Source organism: Mauremys reevesii, linkage group 1 (assembly GCF_016161935.1).
Source record: "Mauremys reevesii isolate NIE-2019 linkage group 1, ASM1616193v1, whole genome shotgun sequence".
In the NCBI taxonomy this organism is placed as follows: Eukaryota; Metazoa; Chordata; order Testudines; family Geoemydidae; genus Mauremys; species Mauremys reevesii.
This window is the reverse complement of record NC_052623.1, coordinates 265840938-265868060: the sequence shown is the minus strand read 5'-3', so window position 1 is coordinate 265868060 and position 27123 is coordinate 265840938. Positions and strand designations below refer to the sequence as shown.

The 27123-nt window shown below is 46.1% G+C and overlaps 1 protein-coding gene across 5 annotated transcripts in view; it reads right to left on the bottom strand.

The window, feature by feature from the left end:
- The window catches only part of RASD2 (RASD family member 2), a 65626-nt gene that overhangs the window by 22330 nt on the left and 16173 nt on the right, over window positions 1-27123 (bottom strand). Inside the window, exon 1 of one of the 5 annotated variants that reach the window (XM_039497139.1) lies at window positions 6216-6419. The exons of the other annotated variants lie outside the window; for them this stretch is intronic. The gene's annotated coding sequence lies outside the window, so the exon portion shown is untranslated. Of the gene's footprint in view, window positions 1-6215; window positions 6420-27123 lie in introns of those variants that run through there. 5 annotated transcript variants of the gene reach the window in all.

Genomic DNA, 27123 nt, shown 5'->3' with positions numbered 1-27123 from the left:
CTTTATCTCCTGGAGGCTACTGGAGCCAAACCAGGAGATTTTAGGCTGCTAAAAGTCTGGCAGCACAGCAGGGCTAAGGCAGGCTCCCTGCCTGCCCTGGCCCCGTGCCCCTTCCAGAAGTGGCCAGTACATCCCTGCGGCCCCCGGGAGTGGGCAGGGGGTCTCCATGTGCTGTCCCCGCCCCAGTGCCAACTCTGCAGCTCCCATTGGCCCAGCCTGAGCCCCCTCCAGCACCCTGGCTCCCTCCTAGAGCTTGCACCTGCACGGTCTCCCGCACCCCAACTCCCTGCCCCAGCCTGGTGAAAGTGAGTGAGTGATGGAGGGAGAGGGGATGGAGTGTGTGGGGCGGGGCCTCATGGAACAGGTGGGAAAGGGGGCTGGGCAAAGGTGTTTGGATTTGTGTGATTAGATAGTTGGCAACCCTACCTCTGCTCCACATAATACACAGCTAGTCTACCCTTGAATTATCTCTCTGCGTCAAGGGTCCTACCGCCTTACCCTATTTCTCCATTTGGGCATTTGCAGTTTACTTCCCTGTCCCTGCCTTAAGAAAAGACTACAGAAAGAAAGTTAATGAAGTTAATATTGATTTTTTGGGGGTGGGGGTGAGGGGGGATTGTCTCTAGAAAGCTTATATAACCACCTGGAAAAAACCTCACCCTCCTTGCTAATTTCTTTGAAAAGCACTTTATTCTATTTTAATCCCAGAGAAAGAGACACAGCTCTACAGAGAGATACATACTGCATTTCAGTTCCCCCTGGCTTGTGACAATACGTGCTCAATGAGGACTGAAAGCCAAAGACATCTGCAAAGGACATGCTACCTGGAATGTTGAGGTGAAATCGATGCTCATGAAACTGAGGTAACAAATAGCCCAGATGGGAAGACACTATACAAACTTCCCATTCACCGTGCTAGTGACCTCCATCCCAGCCTCCTGCTAATTCAATCCTGGGCACCCCTCCCTGTTCTACCAATGCACCTAAATCATGACCTGCAGTTCCCCTGCTATCCTAGCCCTGAGACCCACCCCCTCTGACAGCTCTGCCACTGCATTTAAATCCTCACCTGCATCACTCCCTGCTAATCCCCTTCCCGAACCCTCCAGCTTACAAATACAACCTTGCCAATGAACCTCAGTCCAGCTTTGCAGTGCCACCTGACATTATTGTTGCCCACTCTTGCAATTTTATTGTGAGCCGCAGGATATTTGGTGCTTTGCTTAAAGCCCCAGATCCTAATTTTTAAATTTTTATTAATGTGATGATGTGAAACCCTCAGATTTAATTTTTAATTTTGAGTTTTTACATTTCTAGCCCTCACAGTGGCAAAGAAAAGCTTGAAAACCTGATTCCTGTCCAAAGAAATGTAAGCGTGTTATGACTTTGACATGTGACCACTTGTTGCCAACATTCATACTCCTTATGACTGGACTCTGCTCTTTGATAATAAACTTATTCTTGTTTTCAGAATAAATACATCTCAGGGCTGTGCTGCTAAGCAAAGTGCTGGTCCTGAGTTGAATCTTACACGCCGGTGTGTATTGTTCCTGGGGGGACAGGAGGCCCAGTTATTCTGCAAGTGTTCAGTGGATGAGGGGCTGGACACTGCTGGGAACCCACCGAGTATTCAGGGGTTGGCGTGTGCCTGTCGCGACCTGTATGGTGAGTGCGAGGTCTGCTGACGCCTGGATACTAGCATGAGTATCCCTTGTGCTTGTGCTGCCAGAGGCTGTTGGTTTCAGGGAGCTGATCCACAGCAAGCACAGAGAAGACTGCTTCATGCAAAGGGCAGGTAGTGGTAAGGTGCCTCACAACTCAGGGAGCATCCCAGCCCCCCCAAACAAGGGATTTATTTGTCCATCACTACAGTGTGTGCTCTCCTCCCTCTGTCCTTCACACACACAAAGTTTTCTACCGAGAGGGAGACAGAGACTCGGGGATGGAAGTTGTCATAGCAACCTCCAACTCTGCAGTTCCAGTCTTATGCAACCATAAGCAGGTTTGGAAGGTGCAAGGGGGCACGTGCCTTCTGGCAGAAGAATTGCTTTAGTTAGTTACAGTTCAGTTGAGTGCTGTGGGGTTAAATGGAGGCAATCTGTTTGCCAGAGCTACGGCACTTTCTTCCTGGCACAGCCCTTGCCCTCTTCGCTCACATCTCACTGACGCTTGCACGGCGGGATTGCAAGCTTGTGTGTGCACCGCCCTCTGCCAACAGACCAGCCCTGTTCTTGGAAAGGCATCCATGCAAGCCATTTCCCACCACGCTACCAGCCAAACATGAGCATCCACAGCCAAGCGACACACCACTTAAACAGGTGCACACACACACAAAAACCCCCAAACCACAGCACTGTGGTGAGACTGGACTGAAATGCTGTCGGACCAGGTGGGCGTGTTACTGCTACCAGTCTCTGCGACTGCTTCATTGAAATGCAGCTCCGCAGCTCTGAGGACCCAAGGCACAAAGTCTAAGAGTAAACGTGACTGTTTTTTGCTCTTCTTGCCAATTGGGAGCTTTGTCATTTAGCGTCTAAATCGCCAAGAAGCTGTTTTCTCTCCCTACCCCGCACAGAGGAGAAAGGCAGAGAGAGGCCAGGGACATTTGTCTGTCTGCACGCTGATCTCCAAGTGGATCTGCTGGAGCATGGTGGTGCCTGGAGTGCGAGCAGGGTTTTGCTTTCTTGGACCACATTTGCTCATTGCATCCTTGGGGTTGCCTGTTCTGTATTTTCAGACACAAAGAACAACCTGTGTCTTCTGTTTTAGAGCAGCGATTCTCAGACCTCAGTGGTTCAGGAGCCAAATTAGCGATCAGCGTTACCCAGAAGAGTCACAGTAGTGTGAATTCATTGTTTCATTTACTATAGTGCTATATATTCCTATTTAAACAGTACGATAGGGTAAATATTTAGCTTCTATATGTAATTCTCACAGCAAAATGACTGACCAAGTATTATTATTTTATCATCTACAATTGGTTAACAATGCAGTAAAAGCATCCTGACTGGTTAATAATTAAATCACAGTGTTGTAATATCATGTGCTGCGAAGAGCTGCAGGAGACACATTAAAGAGCCATTTGAGGCTCAGGAGCCTCAGTCTGTATCTAAATTAATTTTATTTCAGATGAAAGAAAACAATTGGAGAAGAATTCCAAAGTCACCGTGACAGAGGGAGTACAGTGACTCACCAATGCCCTGTGTCTGATCTAAGCTAAAACTGAGCTCCAATATGGACAGCCTCAAAATGAAAATACAAGGTGGGTGAGGTTATGTCTTTGATTGGACCCACTTCTGCTGGTGAGAGAGACAAGCTTTCAGGCTACATGGAGCTCTTCTTTAGATCTGGGAAATGTACTGAGACTATCACAACACTGCATATAACCTTAAAATGGACAACCAGGCTGCCTTCTTAGAGATTTCAAGAGACCATACACCGAAAACAGATTCAGTATAACATTAACACAGCAATGCTGCAAACTCTTGTGATTTTACTGTAAGTCTTGCAATAACTGGTGCTTTTCATAAAGTCCCAGCCTCCAGATTCATATGCTTAGAGGAGAATCTCAGCTTTCATTTAAAAAAACAAGGTGTCTAGACCGAATGGTATCAGAGAAAAGCTTAGAAATGTGACCCAAGCGCAATGGGTTGGACCCCGCACTCTCAATCCGGGATGCCACCTGATGCACTAAGGTTTCACTGAGCCTGCCTGCTCAACTAGCCTCGGCCCCCTCCCCCTGTTTTGCTGAATCAGGCTTTCCGGCCTCTGGCAGCACACACACAGGTAGGGACGCACCTGTAGAATCACACAGGGTCTGCAAGCAGCTCTCTCTGGGGAGAATCAGCTAGGAAATTGCCCAGCACTCAAGTGCAGCTCCCCCTCTTGGGGAGTAAACCCAAACTAATATTGTCTTGCGCTGTATAGAAAGATCTGCTCAGCGCAAGCTCATAAAAATTCGCCCTCTCCCTTGATGTGGAGCGAGATGCACAACTTCTTGCCCCCCTCCCAATATGAATTACACAATCTGGGTTATGTTATAAACAAGAAATAAGTTTATTAACTACAAAAGGTAAATTTTAAGTCATTAGAAGGGATAGCAAACAGAACAAAGCAGATTACTTAGCAAATAAAATGAAACACACAAACTAGGCTTAATACACTCAAGAAATAGATAACATGTAATTTCTCACTCTAAATGTTGTTTTAGGCAAATTTCAGAGCTTCTGTAGTTTAGAGTTCCAGTTATTTCTCTTTACAGATTAGACTCCTGTCTTAGTCTGGATTCAGCCCTTGCCTTTCCCACAGCTCATTTCCTTTGTCTCTTCAGGTACTTTCAGCAGTCTTTCTTCTTGGGCAGGAAGAGTCTTGTTTGCCTTACTCCCCAGCCTTAAATAGAATTTAAATAAGGTGGGAAGCCTTTGTTTCCAGTGGGAAAGTACCAGAAGTCTCCAAGGTGGTACTTTTTACCAGGTGACATTATCACCTGACCTTGCGGTGTCAGAGCAACCATGAAACCAGGTTTATTTGCAATGTCCACAGGAAGGAACTCCCGGAAGATGGGGGATCTGCATCTTTGAAGACTCATTGTCTTTTTCCCAATAGCCCATTAAGGCTGATTGCTGGTGGGTGTCTCCAAGTATAACCATAGATGTAATTATTACATAGTCAGTATTCCTAACTCCAGATACAGAAATGATACATGCATACAAATTGGATAATCACATTCAGTAAATCATAACCTTTCCAATGATATCTTACATGAGCCATCTTGCATAAAATATATCTTAATTATGCCATATTCATATCATAAGCATATTTCTATAAAGAATATGGAGCATCATGTCCCACCAAGTTCACTCTAGAAGCTCAGAAATCAGATGATAAACAGGAAGGACCCCCCTTTTTTAAAAACCTCATTATTGGTAAGCCAATCTCATGATCTCTGGGGACTCAACTCATGATTTTGAATGCTTGGGGTTGGCCAACCCATCGGCCAGCACAGGAAGTGGAGGTGTAGGACTTTCCATATAGGCATGACATATGCATAAAGCCTTCTCTCTCCTAACTGTAATATCGTGACATCCCTCAGTGCAAAGGGCCTGCCAAATACACCCTGCTTTCAGTTACATATTCAGTGAACATGGCCCACTTGCTGACTGGCTAAGCCATCAACCCTTTAAGCAAGGGTCAGTCCTAGAGCAATATCACGTATTTGCATGAGGAAAGCCTTCTGGTCTCACCAGTAAGTGGCGATTCCACCCAAAGTTCTACCTGCTAGCAGGTAAGGCTCTTTTCCATTACAAAAATAATCACTAGCCCATGGGCTAGGACATTTTGCCAGCACTCAAACCTGGGCATTTACCATGGTGGTCTCTGTAGTTAAACCCTACAGCAACGCCGCACATTGCAAAGAATTTTGGGGTATTTCCAGGCCTTGGTTATACTCTGCAGGGAGAGCGGTGACAGAGAGGACTTGGCAAGCAGACATAGGCTGCTCTGGAGATGTAAGTTCATCTAAATAGTGCAGAGTTAAACAAACTGTCAAGAGCGTCCAATAACAGCTAGCAAAAATTCCCCAAAACCATCACAAATGTCAGCTGAACGGGGAAGGGTAATGAAATGTATGCAACGCTGCAGCCTGACCTAGCTGCGATGGCCTAAGGAGAAGCTAACAGAAAGGGAAGGAGAGAGTTCAGCACATGGGAAAGGGCGAGGTGTGAAAGCAAAGAAAAGAAACACAGTTTGATTCCTGTCTCCAGGCCAGCACAGGTGGGGACTCAAGGAGACGTATGTCATACCTTACACAAGGGGGCCAGTCTGCAATAGACCCTACTCTCCATAGGGAGCACGTCATCACCCTATGAGGGCAAAGAGGGGTGAAAAGCATGGCCCTGCCTTCCTCTGCACTGCTCACTGGAACAGGGTGGGCTTACTGGGGAGAGCAGGCTGCACTATCCTGTGCACCAAGCAGCTTGGGAAGGGTTTGTACAATCCTTAGAGTTCCCCCTAAGGCAGGGTGGCTCTTAACAACCCTTTACTCAAGGCTGCCGATTAAAGGCACAATCTAGGCCTCTTCATTATATGCCATCAATAGACAAAAAGAAAAGCAATTAAGCCTTTGCCTTGGACAGCTGCTGAGCCTCTAATCACTTACAGATGGGAGGATTTTAGTTGTCAAGCACAGCTGCTCCTCGAGGCTAAGCATTGCTTACTTTTGCAGGGAGGCTGAAAGAACGTTGCAAATTTTTTTGCCAGCGGCTGTGCTCACTCAGCCCAACCTGCGCTGAGGTGATCTCTGACCCAATGCCTCTTGCACCATACGTTCTCCTTGAGGTGGCCTTGGTGACCCGTATTGAATTGTGACCCAGGTCTGAACATCATGGGTAACCACAAGAATTAAATGCAGTGTCATGAGGGGCCATTTCATTGTCATGAGAGTGGCGAACACAGACTGATGATACAAGTAGCTGCTGTGATACTGCAACGGGTCAAAAGTGATGACAACATTATCACGCTAAGTTGGAAATGGTCAAGAAACATGTAACTATCTGTCCTAACTCCTTCCTTTAGTGATTCTGCTTCTGTGAACCATTGTCTAAGTGGCACTGAAATTTTACCTTGTGTCAGTATGGGGATGGAGGAGTCACTGCCGAATTCTTCACAAGAGGAATCAAGCCATCTTCCTCGTCAGCCATCTTCCTGCATTGAGCCCTCTTCCTCATTGGCTATCACCAATCAAGAGCCACGGTGACTTGCCGCAAACCCCAAACGAGCACATGGGCATGATAAGGAAATCAGATTGTATGTATTTAAGAAGCAGGAGGATTCGATGAGACTTTTCAAACTCTCCGTTAGCATGTTTAATTTCCATCAGAATCAAAGTGTCAAGTCCTAAAAAACAACAACCCCAAACCCTAATGGGTGAATTTCATAATCAGATGCACTTCAGGACCAGCTGAACTGTACTCCAGCTGGGCTTCTTGCTGTGGAATTACATGGGAGCCATCAGAGTTCTTTTCATTGTTCCCAGCCTCTCTACTGAATGGCCTGAAATCTCACAAGCACTTGACACCAGCCATTTTCTTTAATTTACCTTGATTTCTAAAGCCTCTTTCAGGTGGGAGGCTAGCAGGGCTGCTTTACGTCTCTGTTGTGTTCCATTGTCTGCAGTTGTCATGAGCACTAGGGTATGTCAGCAGAGAATGTTCTCAGGAATGGTCGAGCTTCAGTGCTCTACATCCGTCACTGCAGGGAATGGCTGGTTTGTAGCCATTCTGGAGTTGACGTCCCTTAGCATGAAGCCTGGTCAGTGGGAGCACTGTTTGTGGGGGAACCTACTCCAGTCCCAGCGTCTCCCAGCAGCAGGTGCTGTAGAGAATGGCACAGGCTCTAGGGCACAAACAGCTCCACCGTTCCCGGTTGTCCCCAGATGTTGGGAATGGGACAGATTTTACTTGAGATGCCCCATTGCCCACCATACAGAACAGGATTCTTCAGAGACTTTGCTTCCAATAGCATTTGGGGGGCTCTATGAATTACTTCCCCCCTCCACCCATTTCCTTCCCCTCTGCTCCATCCCCCAAACTCTGCTCTTGCCTCCTGGTGCTGGGATGATGCAAGCTGTTCCTTGCTGAAGCCTGGCACCTTTCCCCTAGGTAAGCTGTGCTGCTTCTCCTGACTCCCTTTGAAACCAACCTGGCTGCGGTAGCTGCCAGGCTTTAAAAGGAAAACATCATTAACAAAAAATGGATTTCTCTCACCTCAGAGATGGGCAGTGAATATTTTTCAACACAAGATGTGCTAATTGGCACCTCTGTAACCCCATGATCCTTCCTTCTGGGCAAGCTAATGAACATATTAATATTATTATGAAACCCCAGAGTGAAAGAGGGCTTGGCACACCTCCAGCACTCAGAAGAAACACCATATCTACTCCAACCCTCAGTTATGAGTGAACCGAACACACATGCCAATGCATGTTCTAGGGCTCAAGTCAGGAGGGACCTAAAGAGATCAGAGACTTGGCTGGAGACAAGATAGATAACATGAGTTTAAATGTAGGAAAATACTAACTAATACACCTGCGGGAAAGCAATCTGAAACACAGATGCTCAATAGGAGGGAGAACCCCAAAGCAATAGAGACAAAGAAGAAATTGTGGGTGGCAAGTCAGTCTTGGCTTTACAATCCAAATGTGGCAGCCAGGAAGAAAAAGGGCAATTCAGTTTTGGGTTGAATACACGTTGGCATCACATCACATATAGAGAATTAATAAATTCCTCTCTGCATGGCTCTGGCACACTTACACTTGGAATATTGAATTCATCTGTGGTGTGGTCACTTCATTACCAGAAAGATATTGGAGGGTGTTTAGAGAAGAACAACAGAAGTGATTAAGGTGCTGTAAGTACAGTAACTCCTTGCTTAATGTTGTAGTTATGTTCCTGAAAAATGTGCCTTTAAGTGAAACGATGTTAAGCGAATCCAATTTCCCCCTAAGAATTAATGCAAATGGAGGGGTTAGGTTCCAGGGAAATTATTTTCACCAGACAAAAAACTTTATATTATATAGATATACACACAGTATACGTTTTAAACAAACAATGTAATACTGTTCACAGCGATGATGATTGTGAAGCTTGGTTGAGCTGGAAGAGGGTGGGCTATTTCCCAGGGAATGCCTTGCTGCTAAACCAGTGGTTCTCAAACTTTTGTACTGGTGACCCCTTTCACATAGCAAGCCTCTGAATGTGACCCCCCATATAAATTAAAAATACTTTTTTATATGTTTAACACCGTTACAAATGCTGGAGGCAAAGCAGGGTTTGGGGTGGAGGCTGACAGCTCGCGACCCCCCGCATAATAACCTTGTGACCCCTTGAGGGGTCCCGACCCCCAGTGCAAAATGATGAACTAGCACTCGGCTGAGCCCTCAAGGGTTAACACATTGTTGTTAATGTAGTCTCTCACACAAGGCAGCATGAACACGAGGGAGGGGAGACAGCATAGCAGACAGACACACACCGTGTGTGTGTGTGTGTGTGTGTGTGTGTGTGTGTGTGTGTGTGTGTGTGTGTGTGTGTGTGAGAGAGATATGCACACTGCCCCTTTAAGTACACTGACCCACTCTTAAGGACATTGTCATTTTAAGTGGATCAGGAAGTTGAGACAGCAGCTGCTGTCCCAAGCTCTCTCTGTCTCTCTCTGTCCCCTGCTCGATACGGAGAAGGGGTAAGCGGGGTGCAGGAGCAGAGGGGAGGTGGACAGTCTGGCATTAGTCCCCTCTTACCGCCCTGCACAACAAGCAGGAGTCTCTGGGAGCAACTCCAAGGCAGAGGACAGGAGCAGCACATGGCAGTGGGGAGGGACAGCTGAACTGGTGGGAATTGCTAGCCTGCTGGGCGGCTGCAGCACAGGGAACTTAGAGGAGCAGGGAGCTGATAGGGGGAGCTGATGGGGAGCTGCCAGTCCACCCTGGTGCCAAGCCCCCACCAGTTAGCTGCAATGGGCTGCTCTTCCTGCAAGCAGTGGACAAAGCAGGAGGCTGACAAACGACCTTAGAAGGGAGCATCGCACAACTTTAAACGATCATGTTCCCTAACTGATCAGCAATGTAACAATGAAACAACGTTAACCGGGACGACTTTAAGTGAGGAGTTACTGTATTGATTTATAAGGAAAAATGAAGGCTGAGATTTTCAAAGGGGCCTAAGGAAGTTAAGCAATCAAAATTCAGTGGGTGTTGGGTACTTAACTCCTTTACTCTCTTGTATAAAATCTCAGCCTAAGTGCCTGACTCAACTCCCATTGTAGGCAGTGGGAGACTTCCCACTGATTCGCATGTAGAGCTGGTCTACATGGGAAAATTATACCCCTATAAGTGAGGTGTGAATTTAAACCAATACAATAATACTAATACAGCCCCTTGTGTGAATACTCTTATACAAGAGTGCCATTTTTGTTTGTTTGTTTAGGGCTTGTTTTCACATACAGTGCTACACTGGTGTAGCTACACCGGTGCAGCTGCGCCACGGTAACTCTTTAGTGAACACGCTACTATGCCAGTGGGAAAGCTTCTCCCATCGGCATACTGTAGTTAATACACCTCCTCAAGAGGCAGTAGCTATGTTGACTTGAGACGCTCTCCCATCGATATAGTGCTGTCTGCACAAGGGGTAAGGTCAGTGTAACTACATCTCTCAGCGGTGTGGATTTTTCACACATCCCTCCCCCTCCGAGTGATGTAGTTATACTGACATATGTCTGCAGTATAGATCTGGCCTTAGTTTATATTGCTTAATTTATGGGAAGAAGTTTAAGGTGTTAAAGATTAAGTTTAAGAGTATCCACATAGGCAGTTGTAGCTGTATAAAATGGCATTTCTTTATGTGGCAAGGTAACTTCATGTGGTTGCGGCATCTTTAAGACCTGGAACATTTTGGGTGCAGAGTTCAAAGAGACTTGTCAGGTGGAAGCAGTTGCAGCTGGAAGATGGTGGGAGACCAAGACTAAGAATGAAATGGGGATGGATGTAGCTTATAAACAAGTGACCGTCTTACTGTGCTATCTTAATTATTTTGCCATTTTATTTTCTTGCTGTCATTAGGATCCAATTAAAGACACTGTGGTTAAAGTCTATGGCACTAGTGATAGGGTGCTTGGAGGGCTGGGCGGTCTAGCAGTTATCACACCTGAGCTCCAGCCCCTTGTTTCTGCCAGGTTAGTAGAGGGGCTTGGTTCCTGACTCTAAGCTTGGAATCTTCTGGCCTCCACCTGCAACGGGATGGCAGTTGTTAAGAGGATCTGGTAGGGAAACCCATAGCTCCCTCCCCATTGGGTCCCAGCCCAGAACTCTGTGGGAAGCAACACTGGCAGGGTCCTCTCTGCAGAGAGGACAAGAATTCTTCTCTGGTCTACTTCCTACCCATGTTCCTTCAGTTTGGGCCATGGCCCCTATAGTCCAAATAGTCAGAGTCCAAAAGATCAGGGCACTGCGGTTCTCAAGGGGGTGCGGGGGAGGGTGGTAGGAGAAGGCTCTGCCTCAGGGCCTTACCCACTCTGTGGTTCCCTCTCAGGCTCAACCTTCTGTCTGGCTTCCTGGAGAAGTAATCCCCTCTCCTGTAGTCTGTTACCACGCTTTGCCTGGGCTTCTGAGTGCCTTTTAACCCGCTCCTCCAGTCAGAGCATGCTCAGCAGGCCCAGAGAGACGGGGCTACCTGGGCCCGGTATTGTTTTTTAACCCCTTTGGGCCCAGGGTGGAGTTTGTATACCCCATCACAGCATGGCTGGCTAACTGGATTTTGAAAGACACCATTTTGTAGGTAAAGGTTTTCGGAGAAGTGCTGATGACCCCATTTCTTACCTTGATCCCGTCAATTCATTACACCTAGTAGATGGGTGGCCCTCAGAACTGGGACTCTTGCTAACATGCTCAGTGTTAACGAAAAGCATTAGCAAATTGGTTGAATAGGTTTGACCTAGATGGAGGTTTATGCAGAACTAGCTAGGGCTGCTCCCAGCACACACTGGGTCTCAGACTCCCTTCCCCAGGTTTTACATTTCTCCTAGAGCTGTTCTAAAGCTCTGTGATGGTGGTGGGACTTTCCAGACTGTTTCACTATGGTGGCACAATGGGCAGCCAGAGAGAAGGCAGGACAGTATTCTGGTTCACTCCCCACATGTCCTGGCTTCAGCCCACCTGGAATTCACTAAATGGAGCTCCTTCAAACTGAGCCCAGCTGATGCTAGCCCTTCATCCATCAGACAACCCCATCTCCTTATGAGGGCCGCAGCGCTCACCCATCCCCCTGAACAGATTGTGCCTCCTGCATTTTGCCCCACTTTGCAGCTTGGCTTTTTGATCTTAAACATGCCCCACTGCCTAAATCCCAGAATGTTCCTTCCTCATCCCTTCTCCAAAATCCAAGAAGTCCCTTTTTATATTGCAGCATAAGCCTCTCTCTGCTTCTGGGCCCTGCTCCCCTGGCACGCAAGCTGTGTTCTCCTGTGGCTATACTTCCAGGCTCCACCCTGCTAGCCCCAGTGAGCTGGACTGGTTTCCAAAGTGAGAGTGAAAAACCACCCTGAGGAGGAAGAACTATAGGAACTCTGTAAGAGCGTAATACCAACGAAGTGAGGAGGCCCCTCTACAGTGCCATATGCTGCGGCATTGCCAAAAAAGGGAAGAATTACCTCCACCCATGTCCCCAGACAATCACTCTTCTATTCTCTCTCACTCGCTCGCTCTCAGCATCCTGTTCTCTTTTTCCTACAGGCAGTTCTGTAGCAGCACATCAGTCACTCTCTGACTCAGCTTGTCATAGATTATTATAGATTATTAGGGTTGGAAGGGACCTCAGGAGATCATCTAGTCCAACCCCCTGCTCAAAGCAGGGCCAATCCCCAACTAAATCCCCAAATGGCCCCCTCAAGGATTGAACTCACGATGGATTCACCCTCCCCATTATTTTACCCGTTGTTGGTCTCTTTTATTCTGGTTCTTAGTCCGTGCCCATCACCACATGGCAGGCATAGCACAGGCATGTGCAGACTGGGAGGGCAAGAGGGGGACAAATGTGGATGAAAGCCACCTTTGTCCCACCTGGGTCCAGGATTGACCAGGGTCTGCCACAAGCTTTGGGGTTGCTCTAATTTACAACAGCCTTACAGCGTTTGCCTACAGGCTGAGGTACCGTCCGGGACTTTTGTAGCAATGGGCACTACTGAGACTCCTCCCTCCTGCCACTGGCTTTGCACCCATCCCCATAGACTGAGGCTTTCAAGGCGCTTGGTATGGGGCCAATCCTTCCCCAACCACTTGTAGTGCCTTTGCAATCCTTTCACCACTGCAGCAGCATACAGGGGCTGGAGCAACGGGGGTGGAGGGAGGGAAGAATCTCTCCCTAACGCCTGATTCTCAGAGGTGATGAGCACCTGCAGCTCCCATGGACTTTTAGACCTTAATATTTGAGTGAGAATAGAAGTCACATACCCCCAACTCCACCTCCCCATTACCCACTTACTGCCATATCTCATCCAGATTTAACTCACTCACATGCACATCCACTGTAGGGTCTTGCTGAATCTTTGTGGGGCCCCATAAGAGTCTGACAGCAGCAATTCAATTTAAACTTTTGGCCCTCATTAAAAAAAAAACCCAGGGAACTTCCTAAACAAAAAAACTTAAAGGGTTCAGGTTGAAATTGCATTTCACTGGACTCCAGCAATGATATCTTGATTCTTTACAAAAATGCTAAACTTTAAAAACCACACACCTCTCAGAAATCCTGGAAATATTCTGAGTGAGATGATACATCAGCTGGAGAGAAAAAAAAGGAGCTGAAGGCATAGAACAATAGATGCCATGAATATGTCACGCCAACAGCTTTGTACTGGTATGCGAGAAGTTATATAACAGAGCACAAGGCCCTCGTGAAGCTGTGGAATAATTAGTGACAGAGTTACGATTGCTGACTAAGGACTGTGCATTTATGAATGTGGATTAAATCATTCAGGACAGGAAGCGTTTGGGACAAATTTACCATAATAAGCAGAGAGCTGAGCTCGATTCAACTGAAGCTGTGCCACTGCTACAACGGCACAGACCCATCTCCAGATCTGTGTCTAAAGAAGAGATGGTGTGTGCAGTAGCCAGCTAACTGGGCAGTTGCCCTCAGGATTCTTGAATGCAAACAGCTATGGTTTGCCCTGATCACAATTTTTTTCCTGTTCAGACAGCAGTGAAAAAGATCTACAGACTTAATTACTGACAGAAGTTCCCAGCAGGGATGATAATAATTCCTCTGTGTACAACAAAGACTTTTGCTGTAATAACCTACCACCTTGTCAAATCTTTTATGGTGTTGGGCCAATGCTGATCCTAATCTGTGGGTTCCCAACTGCTTCGACCCACAGATTTACACTCTGCACTCATAGCTAAAAATATAACCTTCTTTCTCAAATATTTTTACATACCAGTTAAGTTTTCCTTTATATCCTCTCTCAGTTTGGTAAACTCGCTGCTGCTGCCTGTACTTTAAAATACCTTAATAGAGTTAATCTCTCTTAAATTAGGTCTCCCTACCTTCCTAGGTTGCTCTTCATCTTCACCTCCCTTCCCCCACCTCTCCTCACTTCTGCTCTCTCTCTTTGTTTTAGTGGTCCAGTAAAGTTTGCAGGATACTAGTACCATGCTTTGTCAACAATAAACCTGGCTGAGTGCCTTCGTACTTTAACGGATCTTGTGGTCATTGGGCAGTTCACTCAAGGTCTGCTGTGCCAACAGTCTGTACAAAGCTGGGACAGCACACAGAAAGAACACACACACACACACACAGCCAAACATCTACCACCACCTACATCCCTCTTCAATATTCCATGTGGCATCAGGGGTCGCATGCCTACCCCCACCACTTCACACAGGGAGACATTAAGGACAATCATGGCTTCACACACACTGACCTGTGAAAGCCATGGTTGCTGTATGCATAGCTAATATGAAAATAAATGTTTTCTTCTTCTTAAGCTCTGATCCATAAATGTATTACGTTTTTAACGTATTTGCTTTTAACTTGTACAGAATTTTTTTTTGCTTTTTTTGTTACTAAAATTCTGTAGTTTGGACAATAATTCATCTTTATTAGTACCCAATATATGCTCCAGAGTGCCTCGCGGTACTGAAAGCACCCACTTATTTGTTATTGTACAGTGTGACAAAACTCATAAGATCAGTGACAAACTGTAATAATCATAAACGTACGGTAAGCACGTGGCATTGACAGTGTTATATTTATAGGTCTAGACCAACCACCACATGATTCCTAACAGACCCTGAAACAGCAGGGTGAAGTAGAGCACAGTACACCACAAGGCATTACTGTGGTTCACTGTTCAAGCACTCTTTCAAAGCCCCCCTGAGATGTATAGTTCTGCACTATAGCTCTGGGGGCTCATTGTTCAAACCCAGCAGACAGCCACTCCACCTCTACCCTGGCAGTAGGGTCACCAGATGTCCTGATTTTATAGGGACAGTCCTGATTTTTGGGTCTTTTTCTTATACAGGCTCCTATTACCACCACCACCACCCACCCCGTCCTGATTTTTCACACTTGCTGTCTGGTCACCCTGCCTGGCAGCAACTTCTCCCCCTTTGCCTCACAGATATTATGCAAAACACAACAGGCAGCTATAACCTTTGGGATATTTTTTCCACTGAGATCCAATCTTTGATTAAACACCACCAGCATTCCTTCAATCTACCAAAAGCATATTCAACTGTCATTCTGCACCTGCTGAGCCGGTAGATGAACCTTTCCTTGGTGTTATCATGGTGGCTGGTGTATGGCTTCATGAGCCAGGGGAGCAAAGGATAGGCTGGGTCTCCCAGGATAACTAGTGGCATTTCTGCATTGCCAATGGTAATCCACCATTTGGGGAAAAAATTCTCTGCTTGTAGCTTTCTGAACTGTGTTCTTAAAGAGGCGAATGTCATGCATGTTCCCTGATCAGCCAGTGCTGATGTTGGTGAAGAATCCCTGGTGATTCTTGCATAATTATAGAAAATAGCCCTTTCTCTTGATGTACTATGTGGCAAGGTGGTCTGGTGCCAAAATAGGGATGTGAGTGATGTCTGTTGCCCCACTGCAGTTTGGGAACTCCACTGTTGCAAATTCATCCACTATGTCCTGTATATTACTGAAAGTCACATTCCTGCATAGCAGGAGATGATTAATGGATCTGCACACTTGAATGACAATGGCTCCCACAGTGGATTTTCCAACTCTCATAATTTCCCACTGACTAGTAACAACCTGGCTTTGCAAGTTTCCACAGAACAATCGCCATTTGCTTCTCCATTGTCAGTGCAGCTCGCATTCGGGTGTCCCTACGCTGGAGGATTGGGGTGAACGTGGCACACAGATCCAGGAATGTGGCCTTGCACATCCAAAAGTTCTGTAACCACTGCTCATCACCCACACCTGCATTATGATGCGATCCCACCAGGCAGTGCTCATTTCTCAGCCCCAGAAGTAGTGCTCCACCATCTGCAGCTGCTCTGGGAACACCACCAACAGCCTTGAACTGGTTCTCACTATGTCCCACAGCCAGCTCTCTTGCACAAAATAGTCACATTCCCCACTGATTCAGTTCTTGCAGCTCTGCAAATACTGGAGGATTGTGCATCCGGTGCTTGCAATGCTCATGACAATAGTGCAGAGTTGTGCAGGCGCCATGCTTCCGTCAGAGATGGCTGACAGTGAGAAGGGCTGGGTGGGTTTGTGGGATTTTTTTTTAAAAGGCACAAAAATTATGGATTATAAATGACATGATGGGATGGAGAAAGGTCCATGCTGGGAAGTTGACTTCTTGCTCACCCTTGCATGCCTCATGCATTGCCAAAACTTTGCAAAAGACAGAGTGCTGGATGGTGGCAAATTGCACACTGGGATACCTACCCATGATGCACTGCACTCTGCATCGACACAAGCACTCCTGGTGTCTACATGCAGCACCAATACAAGGAGCCTAGCACACATACGTACAAGCAATATATTAATTGTGGCAGCTTTATGCTGACGTAACTTGAGTTGGCAAAAGTTTGAAGATATGCATCTTGCCGTAGACTGATAATCTTGAGGAGTAATTTGGGATTATATAGATTATCTATCAATTATCTACCCCTCCTCTGCTGCTCCCCTATACTCAGACATACAACCCTCTGTTAATATAATCTTATATTACCATGTTGTGGCCAGTCGCCTCCTTGATTCCTTATCTGATCTGCTGGGCTTTTTTCCCTTAACCTTTGTTTTTAGACTGTGAGGAGCTTGTGACTGAGACTGTTCTTTAAGCTACGATATCATGGGCTGTAGCCAGAATGGAAATAATAATAAATATCTAAACCAAAGATAGCACCAATGGGAATTCCTGAAGAACTGCCTACTGTTTACACAGCCTGACAGCAAGAGTTTGATATTTGGAAGCCCAAAGAGTGGAAATAAAATCCTTAGATCCTGTCTACCTTAAAGGTGGAACCATGTTAAGTGTACCTGGTCTCTGATACACTCACTTGACACGAAGCAAACACATTTCAGTATGTTTACAGAGTTAATTTTTTCTTGACACAAGTGCAGATACAATTCTTCCCTCATTTACAAGGTACGAGTCCCCATTGAAGTTAACAGGTGTTGCTCTGTGCAAGTGAGGGCAGAATCAGAACCAATGCATCAATCATGTTAAACCCTGAAACATGACATTTAATATCTCTGAGGACAGGTTAAGATAATCTCTAACTACTAGGGATTAGAAGGTTTCTTGCATTTATGTCTGGTGTTGGCTACAGTCAGACACAGAGTACTGGGCTAGATGGGCCTTGGATCTGATCCTATTTGGCAATTCTTATGGTAGATGTGGACAAGCTGACACGGTTGTCATCCAGGCTCCAACACTGCCCTCACTTATGCATGGCAACTATATCAGTGCATTCTGGGAAATTCTCTACTCAGTGGCAAAAGATTGTTGGTGTTTTTCAGACAGAGCAAAGCACTTTGGAATGTCTCCTTGTGCAAGGATCTGAGAGGCAGGAGGACTAGCTAACCCAGTTCGTTGTACAGCAGAAGAACCACATTAAAGCTTTACAGCCTGACAACTGTGCTATGGCCCCATTTATGAGCAGGGCTTGTGGCAGTATGCATGGATTAAGTAGCCCCAAAACTACTCCAAGATCCCATTCCTCAGCATGAAACGTTCCCTCTTAGCACAAGCCTGCTCCAAAGAGATACACAAATGGACACACTGAACCATCTTTAAAAATTATCCACAAAACATTAAGAAAGGGTCCCTAAACCTCTCCCTGGAGAAAACAAATGAGACCTACAAACACCAGGAGAGCCCAGAACCCTCCATAGGACATTCAGCTTGGCTCCCTAAAGCATCTCCCAATTCATGACTTTCTGCACTCGCTTTATAACCAGCTTTTCCAGCCAGCAGCTCTCCCAACAACTCTCAGGGAAGAAACCTCTCTCTTGCTTTTGTCGTAATCTGAGGTTTTTATAGCTACTGTCCTAAGCATAGGTACAGCTCAGACCATCCACAGGTAGGCCCAGTTTTCCCTCCCATTACAGTTCAATTAATCTTAACAGAACCACCTGTCCCCAAGTAAATCAAACTGTTCTTTTAGGCCCCTTACACTCATAAATGGTTTCTCTAGCAGAGGGCTGAAACACAGCACTTCCACATGGTTAGAAGCCACATATTAACCAGGTTGTGTGGGCATGGACTGGAGGTAGAGTCAACCATACTACAGATACGTTAAAAACTTGCAGTACAGATGGAACCTTGGATTACCCTGACATTTTGTTTTCCACATGCACAAAAACACATATTTCTAATATAAATAAAAGTGACTTCTGTTCCTGCTTATAAGCTTGGATCCAGACTCTGATTTCTCTGGGAAACTTAGAACTGGGATTTGGCTGTTGTCAAATGAAAATAAATACAAGGGTTTGATAGATGGAACAGCTCTGTTCAGTGTTGGTTTAGTGAGTCTGTTGAGGAAGACTGAAAAACCCCACCATCAACTAAACACGGCACAGAACATTGACTTCATGCAGCAGATGCTTTGGAGTTCGTAGGATTTCACAGGGGAATCAGTTGTGGAGGGAGGAGTGTAGTGCGGAAGCCGTGAGTTAAGGGCAGCGTGATGTTGCAATCAGTACTTCTTGGAGTAATACTACAGAGCCAGCCAATCTGGATTGGCTTCTCAGCATTGGAAGAAGTACAATTAGTAACAGTTTATCCGGTGCGTGCTACTGTATGAGATCCAAAATAAGATGTTATTTTCAAGGCAGCAGCACAGCCACCATTAGGGGTAGGCTAAACAGGTGGCCAACTATGGCACCTTATTTTTAGAAGTGGCTTTAGCTCTGCCCCCATGACACCAGCTCAGAGAGCTTGGGGATGGTGGGCGGTTCCTTTAAGGCTGCCCATCCCACCACCACTTGGAGCAGAAGCAGGTCTAGGAGCTGCTGCTGCACCGACATGGTTCCAGTCCAGCTCCTCTTCTCCACCAGATGGGACAGCTTGTGGGGGGACACAGTCTGCCCCATTAAGGGTGCACCCCCAACCTCAACCACCAGGTAGCAGTGGTGTAAGCCACCTGAGTGTCTAGTCCCAGCCTTCGGCAGCAGAATTCTCCCCCACTCCCATTCATTATTCCTAGACATCAACCCCTCTTCCCATCTGGAAATAGCCAAGTTTTTCCACATCTTTAGGGTCCACCTGTTGCTCATAAAATCTGGCCTGATATTCAAGGTAACAGGTATTGTCTGTCTGTGTCCATGCAGCTCCTGAGACCTAACTGCAGTGCTGAAGTGGAATATCCATCCAACTTCTACATGCTACAGGGAACCCTAGTGAGGGGGAGATAACATGGATTACCAGGCATTCCCTCCCTGTAGAACACTCAAGAAATCTACGTCACACTCATACTAGCTCCTATTAACTGCTGCTTAGTACACTGGAGAACAATTTGACTAACTTACATCTTTGCGGACCTTTCTATAGTCTCACTTTCAGACGATGGAGATTGTTATTTTGAAGTGGCTTTCAAAAACAACCATATGGAAAGAACCCAGGATTGCTTCCCTGGTTATGTATATTTGGACTCGCTGAACAGAGGTATTTGTATGCCCCGATCTCTGTAGTATCGGAGTACCTGGCGATCTTTGATGTATTTACCCTCAGTATGCCCCTCTGAGGTAGGGAAGCACTATTATCCCCAATTTACAGCTGGGGAAGTGAGGCAGAGAGAGACTTAAGACCTAGATTCTCAAAGGTACTTATGTACCTAGCACCCACTGAAATCAAGTGACTCGCCTTAGGTCACACATGAAGTCTGTGGCAGATCAGGGACTTGATCTCACACATCCCCCAAATCCCCTCTTATTGCTCTAATCACAAGATTATTCTTCTGTGATGCTGCCTGGGTGGGAGGAGGGGGCAGGGATGTGAGGCACCTTGCTACCACCTGCCCTTAGCAGGGCCACCCAGAGGCTTCAGGGGGCCTGGGGCAAAGCAATTTCGGGGGCCTCTTCCATAAAAAAAAAGTTGCAATACTATAGAATACTATATTCTCGTGGGGGCCCCTGTGGGGCCCAGGGCCTGGGGCAAATTGCCCCACTTGCCCCCCACCCCGGGCAGCCCTGGCCCTTAGTGTGAAGAACCTGTGTCTCTGAGGGCCGTGGAACTGTTCCCCAACACCAACAGTCTCTCACAACACAAGCCTCTAGAGGCCCTGCTCTCTACAGGTTAGCAATAGGCTCACTCTAACCCCTGAGTCCTCCAAGCAGCTCCTTGGAGTGTCCAGCCCCTGGTCCACTGGACACGCACAGAATTCCCAGATCTTCTCTTCCCAGAGGGACAATACAACCCAGCTTACTGGTTCTGCTGTAGAACCACAGCTCCACTTAACACCCAGCACTTAGACTTGCTTTCTCTACAATCTAAGTTTATTTAACAAAGAGCAGAGATTCAAATGACAGCAAGCAGAAATATTGGAAACAAAGGGTTACTTACAACATGAAATCATAGCACATCTAAACTTAACTGACAAGACATTGTCCTATCATACAGAGCAAAAGCTCATGCAAAATCCTTCCGGCATATTACAGCCAGACTTGCCTGTGATCTTCCATTCACAAAGCAAGCCCCATATCCGCGTACTTCCTAGATGAAAAATGCACACTGAATCTCTGTACCTACAGTTATACTTCCAAATATCCATCATCCCCACTTGCAAACAGGATAACCCCTACTACTTGTGGGTTTTCCTAGGTCACACCTTCCTTTATTGAGAGCTTTGTTTCTGAGTGAGTTAGGCTAATCATTCAGTTTCTGTTTGGGTTTCATTGTCAACCAGCCTGAGGCAGGTATTCAGAAGCAAACTTATCCACCAAAGTAAGATCATATGACAATTATTTTTCCTGCATCTTTGTTTTCTGCAGTAGTATAAATGTGCTTAGGGAATTTCAGACAGTGGGAAAGTGATTGTCATGGATGGCCTGCAACTGCCTCACTGAAATCCCATTGGGGGTGTTACCACTGACTTCGCTGAGCCAGGATCAAACCCTAAAGCTAGTAAATGAAACAAAACAGCATTAACAGAGGAGAATATCAAACCTACCCATCAGAAGCAATCAAGGTTGAGCAGCATTTCAACTGTTTGTTTTAACTCCTTTAAATTTTCCCTTTCTGAGAGGAATATACTGGAAAGTCCTTACAAAGGACAAACACAACCTATATATCTTTCCAGCATAGATCAGGTCATCAAACTTCTGTGCTGCCATTGAGTTGAAAGGGAGTTAATGAGAGGGATTTTAAGTGACCTGCAGTACTTTTATGGTTTGCTGAGGATCCCAGAACAAAACAAATTTTGCCTTTGTGCTGTACGCTGAGATTTGTAGCAAACAGGGCTGCAACCCCAACGTTTTCCTATAATGGGCTGTGTGAACCTTGATCCTCCAAGTCCTGGTGTGGTACACAGCCAGGAGTATAAGCACAGGTTATGGATGGACAGAAATACAGTTAAGGGCTGGGCTTAGTCAACCTTGCTGAGCAGAAGTAAGTCTCCTTTGCACACATGTTCTCTTATGTTCAAAAACACTGAGTGAAAAAGAGGGCAGGTGTGTGGGGGAGGGGGCAAGTGGGCACATCTGAGGAGACGGAGTCTAAAGGTTTGTTGTCACTGCAGAGTTAACTCAGGTGATTGGCCGCCAAGTAGGAGCAGCCACACTGCAAAGCCCTTCCCGAGTTACTGCATCCTCACTGGTGCTGCACTGCCCCTCGGTGTGTGTCACTAGGACTTCTGGGGGCACAGCCCATGGTTCCTTGTGCTGGAGTAAGCCGAGCAGCTCTATGAGTCTTTCCCAGTGAATTCTGGAAGAATTTGTCCACCCTTCTGTGCACATGGAGGAACTAGGGGAAGGAATTGGAGGACTAGCAGCACTGGCGTGATTTAGTCTGTGTCCTCACTGCAAAGTGGGTGGGTTACCAGCCTGAGCGAAAGTGGTACTAAGCTCTAGTTTGTATGGCCAGCTAGAATTGGTTTAAAAAGCGCCACCACACTCCAGGGAGAGGGTTTTGTGTGTGGACAAGAGGTGGGGTTCGGGGGCAACATCTACGTAAGAGCCTGGGTAAACTCTGCAGAGAAGACATACCCTTATAGTACGATCCTCAGCGTGGCATTAAACTACACACTCCCCTATTTGGCCTCTCTCCTGTTACAAGGCAAGAATAAACGGTTGCTTTCAGTGATACAGGATTGGGTTCCCTCACACTCCTGGGCCTGCTCATCATTTTCTACCTTGTCCATACATGTGCTACACTCTGCCCCTGTTATTAAAGCATGCCTTGTTGCCCAGATACTGGGATCCAAGACAAGAAACGTAAAAATTGTAGAGGTTTTGTATTGTAGTCTTTTTGTGGTCTGCTCTTTGCTGTTTTTCGGGGAGCTGTTTCTGAAAAAAGAGCCCAGATCTTCCTCTCCATCCTTGTTCGGTAAAGCAGAGATCTGTACATTGTGGATTCTAAATTGGCTTTCAAGTGCAGCAGCTGCTTTATAATGTAGCATTTCGTTTTCTTTGACCCTGCAGCTAAGTAAGCTAGAAATAATTGTATTTTTGTCTTCATGTTGTTAGAGTTTTGATCTGATTTGCTAGAGCAGTGTAAAGTGGCCTTAGTTACTCCTAAGGAAATTGGAAGCCAAAAAAAATAAAAATTCTGCACCAAAAAAATGTAAAATTCTGCACACAATATATTCAAATTCTGCCTATTTTATTTGTCAATAAATAAATGCAGAGGCTCCAGCATGGTAGTGAGGAGCACAGGCCACTGGCTGCATAGAGATGGGAGATCTGCAGCCCCCTTTTCCTCCAGGACACAGACTCGGCAGTGAGGCTGCATCCGACCCTGACACAGCACAAAGGCTGGGCCTGGCCCAGAAACACCCTGGGCCCCTGGCCCGCCACAACAGGCATGCCAGGTGTGGGGCAGGCAGGGTCAACCATGCAGGATCTAAGTGTGGGGGGGGGGATCCAGGTGTGGGACTGAGAGGGTTCTTTGTGGGACAATCTGGGTGTGGGCAGCTCAGTGGGGGGGTCTAGGTGTGTGGGAGATCTGGATGCACAAAGGCTTATTGTGGGGGCTTCCAGGTGCAGGGGCAATGGGACTCTGCAGCAGGTTTGTGGTGAAGGTGCTTGGGGCTCAGCACAGGGGTCTGGGTGTGTGTGGCTCAGCAAGGGGGTCTGGGTGCTGGGGGAGTGGGGCTTGGTGAGGTACAGCTAGTTGGGGCTCAGTGGTGTGGAGATCTGGGGGGCTTATGAGGGTAGTCCAGATGCAGAGGGGTGGGACTCATCGGGGGTGGGGGTCGAGTGCAGAGGGCTCTGTGGGGAGAGGTCTGGGTGCAGAAGTGGGACTCCAGATGCAGGAGTTGAGGTTCAGTGGGGTGGGGTTTAAGGCTGGAGGGCTGGGGGGTTGTTGGTGTACAGGGTGAGGCTTGGTGGGGGGTCTGGGTACAGGGGGGTCTGATTGAACAGGGGTTGGGTGGATGGGGGAGCAGCAATGGGGATAGGAAGCAGAGGAGGATGCTGAGCTTCCTGCAGATGGGGGAGGTTTTTCTGGGGGTGGGTCTGACCCAGCCCCATCTGCTCCTTGAAGGGGAAGCGGAAGTTTTGTCCTCCTCTGCCTCCAGCCCAGCCCGAACTAGCAGCTGATCTCAGCACAAGTAGGAGCCACCGGCTGGGGTGGCCCCAGCTCTGTGATGATTTAAGAACATAAGAATGGCCATACTGGGTCAGACCAAAGGTCCATCCAGCCCAGTATCCTGTCTACCGACAGTGGCCAATGCCAGGTGCCCCAGAGGGAGTGAACCTAACAGGTAATGAAAAAGGGATCTCTCTCCTGCCATCCTTCTCCAGCCTCTGAAAACAGAGGCTAGGGACACCATTCCTTACCCATCCTGGCTAATAGCCATTAATGGACTTAACCTCCTTGAATTTATCTAGTTCTCTTTTAAATGCTGTTATAGTCATAGCCGTCACAACCTCCTCAGGTAAGGATTGCCACAGGTTGACTGTGCGCTGTGTGAAGAAGAACTTCCTTTTATTTGTTTTAAACCTGCTGCCCATCAATTTCATTTGGTGGCCCTTAGTTCTTATATTATGGGAACAAGTTAATAACTTTTCCTTATTCACTTTCTCCACACCACTCATGATTTTATATACCTCTATCATATCCCCCCTTAGTCTCCTCTTTTCCAAGCTGAAAAGTCCTAGCCTCTTTAATCTCTCCTCATATGGGACCCATTCCAAACCCCTAATCATTTTAGTTGCCCTTCTCTGAACCTTTTCTAATGCCAGTATATCTTTTTTGAGATGAGGAGACCACATCTGTACGCAGTATTCAAGTTGTGGGCGTACCATGGATTTATATAAGGGCAATAAGATATTCTCCATCTTATTCTCTATCCGTTTTTGAATGATTCCTAATATCCTGCTTGCTTTTTTGATTGCCGCTGCACACTGCGTGGACATCTTCAGAGAACTATCCACGATGACTCCGAGATCTCTTTCCTGATAAACTGTAGCTTATTAGCCCCCATCATATTGTATGTATAGTTGGGGTTATTTTTTTCCAACGTACATTGTTTTATATTTATCCACATGAAATTTCATTTGCCATTTTGTTGCCCAATCACTTAGTTTTACGAGAACTTTTTGAAGTTCTTCACAGTCTGCTTTGGTCTTAACTATCTTGAGCAGTTTAGTATCATCTGCAAACTTCGCCACCTCACTGTTTACCCCTTTCTCTGGATCATTTATGAATAAGTTGAATAGGATTGGTCCGAGGACTGACCCTTAGGGACCACAACTAGTTACCCCTCTCCATTCTGAAAATTTACCATTTATTCCTACCCTTTGTTCCCTGTCTTTTAACCAGTTCTCAATCCATGAAAAGATCTTCCCTCTTATCCCATAACAACTTAATTTACGTAAGAGCCTTTGGTGAGGGACCTTATCAAAAGCTTTCCAGAAATCTAAGTATACTATGTCCACTGGATCCCCCTGGTCCACATGTTTGTTGACCCCCTTCAAAGAACTCTAATAGATTAGTAAGACATGATTTCCCTTTACAGAAACCACGTTGACTTTTGCCCAACAATTTATGTTCTTCTATGTGTCTGATAATTTTATTCTTTACTATTGTTTCAACTAATTTGCCCAGTACTGATGTTAGACTTACTGGTCTGTAATTGCTGGGATCACCTCTAGAGCCCTTTTTAAATATTGGCATTACATTAGCTATCTTCCAGTCATTGGGTACAGAAGCCGATTTAAAGGACAGGTTACAAACCATAGTTAATAGTTCCGCAATTTCACATTTGAGTTCTTTCAGAACTCTTGGGTGAATGCCATCTGGTCCTGGTGACTTGTTGCTGTTAAGTTTATCAATTAATTCCAAAACCTCCTCTAGTGACACTTCAATCTATGACAATTCCTCAGATTTGTCACCTACAAAGGATGGCTCAGGTTTGGGAATCTCCCTAACATCCTCAGCCGTGAAGACTGAAGCAAAGAATTTATTTAGTTTCTCTGTAATGACTTTATCGTCTTTAAGCGCTCCTTTTGTATCTCAATTGTCCAGGGGCTCCACTGGTTGTTTAGCAGGCTTCCTGCTTCTGATGTACTTAAAAAACATTTTGTTATTACCTTTAGAGTTTTTGGCTAGCTGTTCTTCAAACTCCTTTTTGGCTTTTCTTATTACATTTTTATACTTAATTTGGCAGTGTTTATGCTTCTTTCTATTTACCTCACTAGGATTTGACTTTAACTTTTTGAAAGATGCCTTTTTATCTCTCACTGCTTCTTTTACATGGTTGTTAAGCCACAGTGGCTCTTTTTTCGTTCTTTTACTGTGTTTTTAAATTTGGGGTATACATTTAAGTTGGGCCTCTATTATGGTGTCTTTGAAAAGTGTCCATGCAGCTTGCAGGGATTTCACTGTAGTCACTGTACCTTTTAATTTCTGATTTACCTCTCTGCCGGCTGCTCTGGGTGCCCAAAATGATGTACTTGCACTGCTAGGGAGGGGTGCATGACCGCTCTTGTAGCTTTCCTGTCAGAAAGTCATTTTTCTGCGAGGAAGCAAAGAAATCTGCAGGGGGACATGAATTCTGCGCATGCATGCACAATGGCGCAAAATTCCCCCAGGAGTACTTTGTGTAAATGAGACTCAAGCCCATTAATGTTCATCAAGCATTTTAAGCTCCTCAGAGGGAAAGTTCTATGGAAATGGATTCTGTTTATGTCTGTCTATTATTACTATTGGAGGGGAAAGAACAGCGGGTCTGGCTTCAGGCCATTCTGGCTGGCTCAGTGCTGCTCCTTCCCTGCCATCCCTAGGAGCACCCTGGTCAGAACTACGGTACTCTGTTTTCGGCATCATTTACCTGGGACTAATGTATCAGCATCGGGCCTATTTTCTTTTCCAGCAAGGATAGATTTCTGGATCAGCCCTAACCAAACTGGCTACAGTTGCTACAAGACCTTAGCATGGTGCTATACCTTCTGCCAACTCATATGTCTCACTGTCCATAAGCTTATGCTCAAATAAATGTGTTAGTCTCTAAGGTGCCACAAGTACTCCTGTTCTTTTTGCGGATACAGACTAACACAGTTGCTACTCTGAAACCAGTCTCCTCAGAGTAACAGTTAAGACTTGCCTCTTTGCTGGTTATTTTGTACATCCACAATGTGTAAGGGTCTCCTTGATCAGCCATTGCCATAGAGCCTGGATACTAGTCTCATCCACCTTCCATACAGCCACACAATATATCTTAGTATAATTATTCCATAATGACATGCCTCCCACAATGCATTTCCTCCTTCCTTGGTGCTGTCCACTGAAAATACAGCCAGATCCAAAGCTATACAGAAATGCAACAGAATAAACTTCTAAATGAATCCCTGTGAATGGACTGAATCTGGGGACTGATAATACCTTTGAGGATTGGGGCCTAAAGGTTTGAGGTGCCTGACTCAGGGAGTTAGGCATCTCTATACATTT